Here is a 13,000-nt window from a genome sequence, read left to right as displayed (position 1 = left end):
GCGGATGTAATCTAGAGTGTAGTGGGCCGACCCTACCCACCAAATTTCAGCACAATCCAAAGATAGATTACAAAGATCCATGGATTTAAAGTCGAGAAAAATGAGTTTTTAACGGATTATCTAAGAATCTAATCAAAGGCATATTAATCAAACTGGCCATCCACCTTATGAACATGATTCTTGGATAACTAACTTGCGACCCTATGAAACCCTTTTAGCGAACAGCATTCGGTGATCCGATAAAAACGAAAAAAATTATTTCAAGCAAACTTAAACAAGATAACTTAAAAAAAACTCGATTTTTTTTTACTCAATGTTACACAAATAAAAATTAAATGTATGTTTTCTTCATGATTAACATCTAGGCGACTGATACCAATTGTGAGGATTTCTCCAATACCCAGAATACATGTCAATCAATAAAGAAAACCAAATAATAATAGGACATACCTGAAGCCATAGCGTTATCAAGCAAGTCCTATAAGTAAGAAGAAATGAACGTTGTTGTCTTCCACTCCAAAACCCTTCTTGTGTTCTCTCACAGTGGATGGAAAACTTATGAGAATCAGAATAGGGTTTGGGGTGGGGACCTCAACTTATATATTATGGGTATATTTCTATTATAGCCCATCATGATAATAGAAATACGCTTTAAGCCTTAAAAAAAAGTATCCGCACATATCGTTAAGCCCATACTCACTTTATACACGTGTCATGACTTGACACGTGTGGTTTGAGACATGTAAATGACCCAGTCATGTTACTTTAAGATCACAGTTTAGTGAGTCTTCTCAATGTCACTCGGACGTAATTCAACAATTAACAATTGTGTAATGTGTATGATCTATGTAGGTACACCTTAAAGAGAAAAGTTCTAACATAATGATCTAGCAGAATAGCAGCAACTTGGCCTTTTTTGGAAGCTTACGTGAAAAGGTTTGTTATCTTCCCAGTAGATTTTTCAATTACAATCACCTCCCACCATGAATAGTCTCGGATGGTGGTTGGCATCATTACTTGGATGACATCTTCTCCTTCCTTGCCTTTTTCTTCAGCGAGATGTTACCCCTTTCCCCGTGTTGGTTCCCCGATAATAGATGTAACTGGAGCTTGTGGACGGTGTTGCTTTGCCTGCTGTTAGTTCTTAACTATGATGTGTCTGATCTCTCAACTGAAAATAAATCCAAGATGCAAACCCCTATTTTAGCCCATCCTTCCATGTCGCTTCCTACCGGAAAATAAATTGATTTGGGAGTGTTTATGTTTGCTTTACTAAATAAAGTAACCTCTAGAAATTGGCCCCATCTGTATTTCCTTCTCAGTCCAAGTGCTGACCACTTGTCATCTTGGAATCTCAAGTTCTGAGCTTCCCCCAGGCTGATTTGGCATAAATACTTCCCTAGCCATTTACCACCCATCTTAGAAATCTCCACCTTGTACAAACCATTACGTCCTCATTCTGTGATTAATACCCCTTCCGACATATCGGCCGCAACATCTCTCAAACTCAGAACAACCTTGTCTCCACCACTGCAAATCTCCTTCATCTACTGTCACTGCCCATAATCACCTGTCTCATTTTGCGTGTTAAAGTTGAAGTTCCAGGAAAAGAAAAGAATATTTGCATGCGACATCTCAATAGGCGAACTGACCATGGTGTATCCAATAGAAAAAAGGAACATCTCAGAAAAGAGAACCAGAATATGTAGCAATGACCAAACAGATAAACACCGTGTCCATAGACACATTTTGCTACTGTCATATCCTTTTTCAACAGCATTAAAACTTGTGTTAATTGGTTTTTTTTAGAGCCATTCTTGAGGTTTTCGGTCATGTTTTTCTTGTTAATCTCTACCAAGCTCACAGACTTAAGTTTTTTTTCCCTTTGGCAAGGGTTTTGGGCCTCAATCATAACCACACTATTACCCCTGATAACCTGCAGGAAAGTTCACCAAAAAATTAACTCAATAGAAAATTGACAGTAGGGAATCATCTTAAACTGAAGGAAATACCGAATTTCGACTTACAACAATGCCTATGTCATTTTTATCATTTCCATTCATCTTAAGGGTGTTCTCCAACACCAGATTCATAAACCGGGTTTAATCCACGTAAGAGTACCTACAACCAGCGATTTTAGGCCCAAATTTGATCGCAAGACATTTTACATAGTAATACAATTAAGGTTATCGGTTGCTTTGCGCACAATTTTACATAAAACCAAAAATAAAGGATCATGCTACTATTAGATTTGCAAATGAAGCAAATATGAGAACCTTGATTCTCTCCACTTCTTCCCTTTTAAGCTCACTTTCTCGCCATGAGGTGGACTAATCCATGCAAAAGATCTTTGGCCCTAATTTCAGCCGGTTCCACACGGTTCGAAGTTGTCTCTTTTTCGGGAGGGAAGCCTTCCGCCAATTTCTAAAGTTTAGAATAGATTCATGAGAACTTAAAATCTTTTTTAACTTCCACTTATTTCTAGCTTGCCATATAACATTCAACATAGCAATGAAGTAAGTAACCAATTGATGCCTCTAGAAAACTTCTCATTAAGCTCTCCATTATCACTGGCAGCATTATCATTGTGGTGGTACTTCACCTCGCTCACGAGCAACAGATGTTGATAATATGCTGAGATCACGGTTCAAATAAGTCAATACAGACTCGCACTCAGCAATAATTTTTGTGATGGATGAGGGCTTATCCTTAGTTGATTCAGATGATCCTGCTGACAAAGCTACATGCGAATCTCGGATATTCCTCAAGGTCCAAAGGAACTGAAATTGAACACGAAACATAAAATGTCTTGAGAAATTATCTAGCTCTAACTATATGAGTCATAGCATTAGCTTCTAATGAGAAAAAATGGTCTCTTTTTCAAGGTCGAGCCCTAAATCCCTCGATGAATGATGTGAACAGTTAAGAGTTTGATGACCGGGAAACAATCTGGAACCTTGAACATTGCCAATCATGGGAAGATGTTGTTCTTTTTTAAGCATAATAATGTCATGAGGCTTTTCTTAGTACAATAGCATATCTAGAAAGAAATCGATGGGCTGAAATGAAAAATTGAAAAATTTGTGTTCGTGGCTCGCTTTGATTTCTTGTAGCAGAGTCAACAATTCATATCGATAAAAAAGAGATAAATTGTGTTCTTTTACGTAAAATGAAAGAATGTTCACCAATGAAATACCTTCAAAAGCATTTTATAAGCCTCTCCAAGCGACATTAGAAAGCAGGTCCAAACCCAAGCAACCGTGGTACCTCCATCATGTGAGTCGAGGGACTTAATTGTCTCCACATCCGTGGTGCACTATCGGTTCCATCTCTCGCAAGCATCTATGAACTCCTTTAATTGCATCTCCTTCAAAGATTGTATCCTTCCAAAGTCCATCGCTAGCTCTGAACCAACAATTCTGCATTCAAAATCAATTTTTCATTAACCACCACTAAGATTAAATGGTGAAATAAAGTATTTTGTAGAGAAGGTATTGGTGTAGAACCAAAATATAGATAACAAAGAATACATTACTAAGTCAAATAGATTAAAAATTGCATAATGGTAAGTTTCTTCAATACTCACGGAAAGAGATGATAAGTTTATGGAAGGCACAAAAAAGAGTACACAAAGATCACTCTCCTTTGGTGTTTAGGATTTTAGGAGATCGGGTTAACGCACAACCAATTACATATCCAGAGACAAATATAAGCAAAATGCCTATACATAATTAAAGTTATTTTCTTTTTCTTTTATTTTTTAAATGTGAAGAAGATTTGAAAACATTGTAATAAAGATGATACTCAAAGCCTACACGAGAATAAAACAATATATAATTGGAAGTCAGACAACGTAAAAGGGAAACTAAAATAAAATTCATATGAATGTACCAAGTAAAGTAAAGTCAATGGCAGCATCCTATACAGTGCACTTTCTTATGCAAAGGATGATATAACTCTGGTCACTGCAAGAGGGAAAAAGTACATGCATCACCTATTAGGTACGTATCACACCTTGGAAACAAAAGGAGTAGCAAAACCGTAAAACTCAAATTGTTAAGTGTCAAATAGTCAACTCTCACCCACTTAAACTTTGTGTTGTTTTAAGGTGAACCAAAACTTCACAGTGCCTCCAAAAAAAATCATAGACCTCAAGCAATAAAAAAATGAAGAAGCAAGCGTTACAGGATCGAAAAGAAATAGACCAAAAATTGTGTAGTTAATTAAGCAATGGTGTCAAATAACTCATTCATAGACATGCATCTAAAAACAGAAACATAAATAAAATAAGAAAAATTATCGGTCAATTATACATAATATAGTTCCTAAAAAGTAAAAACCATTTAAAGGAAACAAACACAATCATAACTCATAAGGGGGTAATTAGGATCGAGAATTAGACTGTCGAACTCCTAACCTGATAAAATCAACACTGATGGGGTGAACTATGCTAATAAAAACTAAAAACGGAAAAATATTAGGAAATAGAAACTCGAACATAAATTAAAATCAAACAGTAAAAGGATGAGAAATGCATACCATACCACTTTATCGTTAAAGTACAATTGGTCGTAAGCGGAAATTGTAGAGAAAGATGGAAGGGCAATTGATATTGGAAGTTCAAAGGTGGAGTTTTTGAGTTTGAAAAAAAAAAGTGAAAACGCACTGATCAATTTTTCTTTCAAGAGACCAACAATAAAAATAAAAAAAGGTGCGTCGAAGATAATACCCAGCAAATAAAAAACGGGCGTCGAAGATAAAGAAGGAGACGAACATTTATATTTTTATTTTCAGAAACTTTAGTCAAAAAGATTATCTAGGATACATATATCGTTAATCCAAAATGAATGTGTTCAATTTTGAAGTTGAAAAATAACGTTGAAATTGAAAAATTACCTGATTTTGAAGTTTCAATTTCCATGCGGTGTCTCTTCCAAGTCATTGCTAAAGTTGGGGTGACATTTTTCCACAAATTAACAAACAAAAAATAAGTCACACATCATAATGAAAAAGACAGACAAAGAAAAAGAAGAAGGAAAAACTAAATAAGGGGAGAAATAGAGATTTACCTGTTGATGAAAGTTTGAGGAGTCTAGGGTGAGAAGGAGAAAAGAAGACATAAAGTTTTTGTCTCTGTGATTGTGTGAAGAAACGGGGCGGCAGTTCTGTTAGAAGATGAAATTTTGTTTGCTTAAATTTGGAAACGATGCGTACATTCGTTAAGTTTTAGGAAAAGAAGGGAGAGACGACCAAAACTTTTTTTCCCTTTTTAATTTGGAAAAATAGTCAAAAACAGGGGTGTGCCCCGTTTCGCAAGGTAGTTTATCATTTCAAGTAGAGGGCACGCGCGTAACGCGGCTACACACATGATTGACAGCAAGTATCTTGCAATATCTCCGCATGGAGGTCTGAAAAATGCATGTGGTTGCTGATTTGTACTTTGTAGGAAGGGGAATGAAGATTTATGGTACAGTGTAATATGCTTCTAAGAGGGAATCAAATATTATAAGAAATAGCAATTGTTTCAATTACAATGTATTAGAAACAGAGAATACATCAAATATATTTTCAATTAAATATATTCCTTGCTTAGGGGGCAAAGAACTAATGGGCATATTACAAAATGGAAACGATTTTAAAAGCCACAAAGAGCACCACCAATGGAAAATGTATCAAGCTCTCTTAGCATGCCAAGGTATTCTAAAATTGGATCAGTTGTTCTTAGAAATTTTTCCACGATATAACTGAATTATCATTCGGTCTCTATTTGCTATCCCGACTTTGCAAATTTGAAAATTAAAAAAACAAAAACTGGCTCCATATAAAACAGTTCAAATTAGAAAGAAAACTATTGCACCAACTTGGATATCAAAGAATAAAACTAAGGGAATGGAAATCAAGTTAAACAGAATATGAGGGTATCACAAAGCATGGTAAGATTAATGGGAAGCAAAGAGATTGCATGCAAGTTTTGTCTACCGTTAGACATCAATGATATGGTCAAAGTTTTGGATTCCCCACTCCTCGTTGGTATAAACTCCAAGTTGTTAGAACAAGAAGACCCGATGATAATGCACTTCCATTGAGGATTTCACAACAATTGTGCCCATCGCATAGAGGTATGCACACATAAGATCTTCACATGAAAGAAAAGGAACTATCTCAAGAATGTGTCGAAGACACTTGTTGTAAGGTATGATAACAACTATAATTCATAGCTACTACTGTAATAATCAAATTACTCAAAGAATACGCCATTGCAGATAATGCAACTAAAAGTCTAAAAAATAAGTCAATAAAGTAAAAATATTTTATTATGAATCATAACACAATTTCTTTATACATGGTCCTCATACATACAAAAAGAAATATTAATTAAACTAAGAGGAGATTCTCATTAAAAAAAAAGTGAGGATATCAATATTAAAATGTAAATTATTTTGAAGATTTATGTTGGCAGAGATAAGAGGAGATTCTGTGGAAGCCGAGTAAAAGTTAAGGCAAAAAAAAAAAAAAAATTGTGTCAAAGAAATAGGGACCACTACAAAGGCAACTATTCACAATTGCCCTGAAAAACCTTTAAACTAAAAACACACTATAATATAGAGTTCTTCTAATCGATATGTTAGACTCACCAATTTATAAGGGGGGCACTTTAATTTTTAAAAACACATCAAAGTCACAATGACAATGAGAAAGAGCAATGTATAACAAAGAAATTTATTGTCTTTAAAAAACACACCGAATGATTGCTATGGTTATGGGAAGAGGCTCTCAAAATAGTGTACCCCCACAACATAACAATTTGTGATAAGCAGGCCACCATTGGTCGACGTACTACCGCTATCACTGGATTTACAGATAAAATTTAATTTTTTAATCAAATAAGAAAAAGTCAATAAACAATTAAAATCAATATCAACGGTTGAACTTTTGAAGGTCCTGTTCACTTCATATCTTCTTGTGTGAATTGCTTGGGCAACTTTTTCTAAGTAGGGGGGTATAAATCTGGCGCTCCTTACCAATTCTTATAAGTTGACACACAATATTCAAGGCTGCTTCCACGCCCTTCGAGAAAGGTGAGGGGTTGACTCGAGAAGGAAGAGATCGAGAGGGCATCAAGGAGACCCACGGAATGGATGAGCCCCCATCCCATCTAAAACCCTTGAATCGTGAATCCGGGATAGAGACCTAGCCTACTTTATTTAAACATCTAAGATAACGTCTAGTTTTCTATATATGCAAACAGAAAATTTCTATAATCAATGTTTGCTTTTTCACCAACGGTAAGTCTGCAACAACTAATTTACGTCCACATAAATGCTGGATTTCAATGGTGATGCACGTCGAGGATTAGCAAGCAACGGAACTATTAAGCAAAAGGAAAGGTGGGAAAAGAATGGTACCTCTTCACAGAACGGCGTGACGACAGGATATGAGTGGTAAGGGGGTAATTAGGATCGAGAATTAGACTGTCGAACTCCTAACCTGATAAAATCAACGCTGATGGGGTGAACTATGCTAATAAAAACTAAAAACGGAAAAATATTAGGAAATAGAAACTCGAACATAAATTAAAATCAAACAGTAAAAGGATGAGAAATGCATACCATACCACTTTATCGTTAAAGTACAATTGGTCGTAAGCGGAAATTGTAGAGAAAGATGGAAGGGCAATTGATATTGGAAGTTCAAAGGTGGAGTTTTTGAGTTTGAAATCAGGATCCATGGCAGTTCCAATATTCTAACACCATCTCAACTATCCGAGTTCACGGACACCATGGTCAGAAAGCAGAACTACAAGTTCACGGGTATGATATGATTAAAAAATAACCGCAGCTTCACCACAATTCCAGTTCTAGATTTAAGTGATAAAAATCCAAGATACTTGGCGGACAATCGCTCCAATTTCGACATGTTAGAAGGGACACAAATGCTTCCACTATGTCATGCCTCATGTACGAATGTGGACACTTCCCCACTTGCAAGAAAAGGTGGTAGGAGATATTATGGAGGCAACCCAAATTGCTATCAATTCTTAGACAAGACATGTTGCAATATCTTCGTCGCTTTATCCGAGCTTCTTAGTACCAAGCCGCTCGTTCATGTCTCGGTCGATGGTCGCCAATTGGTTTGTCGCAGACAGCCGGATCAAGGTGACGATTGGGAGCTTTCTCATTGTTAAAATCCATTGATTTGCCAGATGTTTAGCCCGGTTTCGATTCGGTTTCGGGATTTAGATGGGATCTTACATCGACTCCGATTAATCACTGCAAGGACCTACAATACAGGCCTCAAAACAAAAGAATTGTACATTTTTTTTATGCTAATCGACTATATTGAAGTTTTTTTTTTGATTTCTCTGACATGCCCTGCATCTCTTTAGGAACCACCTGAAGAAAATAAATTCCTCGGTGGTACAGCGAAAACATTTCAACCGCATAAGACAATCCAGAATGAAACAGAAAAAACCCAGCTATTACCGAATTCTTAGACAAGACATGTTGCAATATCTTCGTGCTGCTCTATCTGAGCTTCTTAGTACCAGAAGCGTTCTGTTCATGTCTGGTCAGATGGTCACGCAAATTGGTTTGTCGCAGGACAACCAGATCAAGGTGACAGTGGGAGCTTTCTCATTGTTGAAGTCCACTGCTGTTCTGATTCGGTTTCAGTTTAGATGGGATCTTACATCGACTCCTATTAATCACTGCAAGGATCTACAATACAGGCCTCAAAACAAAAGAGTTGTACATTTTTATTATGCTAATCGCCTATATTGAAGTTTATTTATTGATTTCTTTGACATGCCCTGCATCTCTTTAGGAACCACCTGAAGAAAAGAAATTCCTCTGTGGTACAGCGAAAACATTGCAACCGCATAAGACAATCCAGAATGAAACAGAAAAAAACTGAATCAACACATGTACTTTCTCAAGAGATTAACACACTCCATCATAAAGAAGCCGCTTAGAAAATACGGGATGACCTGCATCGACTCGAGGAGAAAATGTTACTACCCAATCACAATCCAAAACAGGAAGAATGACTCGAGGAGAAAATGTTGCTGAACCTACATAAGAAGTAGACTGATGGGCTGGCGCATTAAAGATGTAGCCTTCACAAGAATATTCCAGCAGGAAAATAAAAGTCAAGAAGAGATAGGCGCAGCAGAATCAAATACCATCTCTTCTTCGGGTGGAACAAGTACTCAAATTTTATCTACCGAAAAGGTGTTGATAAATAGAACCTTAAAGTCATCCCGTCGAAACAAGCCACCAACAAGAAGAAGAGAAACGTTTCAATTCAGACTGAGTAGGCTTTCTGTCACAGCCCGAATTTCTAAACAATTAAAAAAATGAATAATTGAAATATAAATATCTCTACCATCACTTGGTTTAATTGTCTAAAAACCCAGGCTATGACGGGGGATACAACACATGTCAAAACCTAAAACCCACATCACAACAGGATCAACTTAACAACAAAAATCTCCAAATTCCTCAACTATCACTTTATTAAAAACTTTCTTCCATCCCAATACAAACATAAACAAACTTTAAGAATAACAATTTCCAACATCGTATTCTCATGTCGTGATAAAATGTAACCTACGTTATTACATCCTTCCAAAAGATCGGACCTAATAAACTAAACTCCCAGATCGCTCCATCTAATCCCAATCACACGCATGGTTCCATCGCTTTCCACCTATGTTCCTAAGAACACACCCACGCTAAAAACAAAGAAACATGGGTCAAACAAATTGAATTTCTTTGGTATGAGTAGACTAAATACATATAAACATTTCAAACTTTACTTTATCCAACTAACACTTTAAATCTATCATAACCTAATCATTCTCCGACTTGGAAGACGTGTAGTTCCGATTCATCTCAACCCAAGCATAGTTTCTTCCCAAGCAAAACTTCCATTTTTTTATTAACTCATTCAAATAACTCTTTTTAATATCTAATTAATTGCATTACACTTTACCGATATCCGGCCAGATAAGGGTAGGACCGGCCCCTCAAGACAAAATATTATTAAGTCCTACCTCCCCGAAAAGAAAGTTAGAACTTGTATATATAACATATGTAGATATTCTATATGTATTCAAAGGTAAACCCAAGCACACTCAGATAAACAAATCAATTTCTCTTGTCAATTAATCAATTACTTTTTTCTTATATACCCACCCTTTAGTACCTACTTCAACGATTTGCACTCCACACATTTGCCAAATCACACATTCCGCGGTGCCTCTCCCCATCGAATACCACAATATCATAGCCATCTACGGGCTTTCATACACATATTTCACGTACCTCTTTGGGCACAAAAACTCGGGTTATTCATGGCACATTCAATGAATACCTTAGGTCATTCCCGCCACATTCAAGGAATACCTATCATATCACTAATCGGGCCATTCATGACACATTCAATGAATGCCCCGGGTCATTCCCCGCCACATTCAAGGAATACCCAATCCTACATTCCCGCATTACTCAAGGAATACAACTAACCCGCAAGGCTTAATACCTTAGTTCCTCTTTTAGGGAAATCCACTTTGAAATCGGTCATTCATGGCACATTCAATGAATGAATACCGGGTCATTCATGGCACATTCAATGAATACCCTTTATATAACACTAACGGCCATTTATGGCACATTCAATAAATGCCCACCTAACATATGACTTCATCACTATAAACTCAATTCTAAAACTTGAGGCGTGGAGAGTTCTAAAAGAGTGAGGTAAATTGTTTTACGCATTATTGAACTTTATTTCATATATTATTTGGATAACGAAAGAGTATCTTGATTCATGTATTTTTATTTCTGGCGTTATTAATTTCAGGGATGTCTTAGTGTAATAACGTTGCATATCATAAAATATCGCAAAATCACATAATAGTTAATACACATACACACGATATATAGAGGTCTTAGCCTAAAGTCAAGTATGCTAATAGTCCTAGACCTATCTTAATAACCCAAATCATAATCCGAGTTAAAAGGTCAAATTGGGTCAACTGGTCAAAGTCAACCCTGGTCAAAGTCAAAGTGTCGTTTCCATGTTCAACAGGTTCGGGGTCATAGCCATGGTTCATGGCTAAGGTCAAAATGTCGTGGGCTCGTGGGCGATTAAGGTCATGGTAGTTGACCCTAATAAAAGTCCAAACCTTAAAACCCGAAAGTTTAAATGTTGGAAAACCCATATAGATCTATTTTAAATCCTATGGACGGGCCCCAAGCAATATTAGAAACGGGCCCAAAAACAGTTAAGTGGTTCGGTCCAAAAACGTTAAATTGAACTGGTCCACAAAACAATCTAAGTTCTGGCCCAAAGGCTTAAAAGAAAAAAAAAAACCAAACCAACTAAAATAGAGTCCGGCCCATACAAACAAATCAAATAAGGCCCAACTAATCACAACTGAAACCGGGCCCAAAAAACCAAGCCCAAGCCCGAAATCGAAATTACTGTTCATCTTCACCAAGCTTTCTCTTCCTCCTCCACCAAAACCGGCCACCCAAAAACTTCACAAACCACCCCAAACAAACACATCGAAAATGGTGTGGGTGAAAAACCCCACAACTTTAATTACCGCCCCAACTCGATTTATTGACTCCATCACCTACCTCCAAACTAGATCTAGAGAGTTTACTGCCGCCATTAATGGCTTCCCCCACCATTCAACAGCCCCCATCCACATTCCAACATCAAACATGCATCCACAAGCCACCAAATTAAACAAAAACAATTCAAACTATTTTAAAACGCATAAAACCCAAATCCCAGTATCACAGTAATGGCAGTAACGCCATTGACGCCCTCTTGGGAGCTTCCAACAGCTCTATGCTAACCACCAACCATCAACTTACCAACATCACAACATAAAAGAAAGTTCAAACTCGCCCATAAGATTTCGTTCAACTGTTCTGGCGATTTCGCCGCCATTAACAGTTTAAGCTTTTCTCCAAGCTTTAACAGCCCACCCACTACGGCTAATCCACTACGACTAATCATCCGACAAATCAAAAGTTCAAAGCAACAACAACTACAGCAGTTTTTAAGTTCAAACAATGAACAGGACGCCTCCGTGCTCACGCCGCCATTAACGGCCTCCGAGCTTCGACAGTTCAACAGCACAGTATCACAGTTTGACAGTTCTATATCAAATCCGAGTTTCTCTAGAGTTTTAACGACTCGACGACACGACGTAGAATAAAAACAAGACAATGAGAAGTATAAAAACATTAGACAGTATACACCGATATACGTAAACTATAAATCCGGTGAAATAGCAAAATAGCTACTCACCTTTAGCGCGCTCCGATTATCCACCAGCTACCAGGAAAAACCTTCCTTTCCTTCCTTTAGTAAAACTCCCATTTTTTTCTAAAACCCTCGCTGTGTTTTTTTTTCCCCAAAAACTCTACGTGAGAAAACTCTATTCTGTTTTCTTTTTGGTTAAAAACAAAACCCCCGAAATAGGGAAGAAGGTGTATCCCATAAACCCACGTCTCCTATTTCCACTAACACTTATCCTATTTTATTTAATCTATTATCTATTAATATTATTATTAGGAAAATAAACGAATAAAAACACGGAGTGTTATACTTTCTATTATGTCCAAGGCTGACGACTTATGAAGCAAAAAATCAAGTCCAAAAGAGGATATTTTTAGCGGCTATAGGGTCATGCGCCTCCTAATGTTGATTAAAAGAGCATCTTTAATCTCATCTGACACAGCGGGTACCAGCTTAGTGACATGTGTAGTGACAAATTGATAAGTTAAACAGAAACAGAATACCTTATACTACCAAATAATGAGGGGCGCGAATTGTAGTTACCTCCTTTCCATCTTGACCAACTTCCTTAATCTCGCGAGTAAGTGAGTTTAAAATGGAGTCAGGATGATTCACGATTAACCTGAATGCCTGGTTAAACAATAACACTTAAATCAAATTGCAAGTCAGTCAACAACGTGAC

This window comes from Coptis chinensis, chromosome 5, assembly GCF_015680905.1.
Source record: "Coptis chinensis isolate HL-2020 chromosome 5, ASM1568090v1, whole genome shotgun sequence".
Taxonomy (NCBI): Eukaryota; Viridiplantae; Streptophyta; class Magnoliopsida; order Ranunculales; family Ranunculaceae; genus Coptis; species Coptis chinensis.
This window is presented reverse-complemented; position numbering follows the sequence as displayed.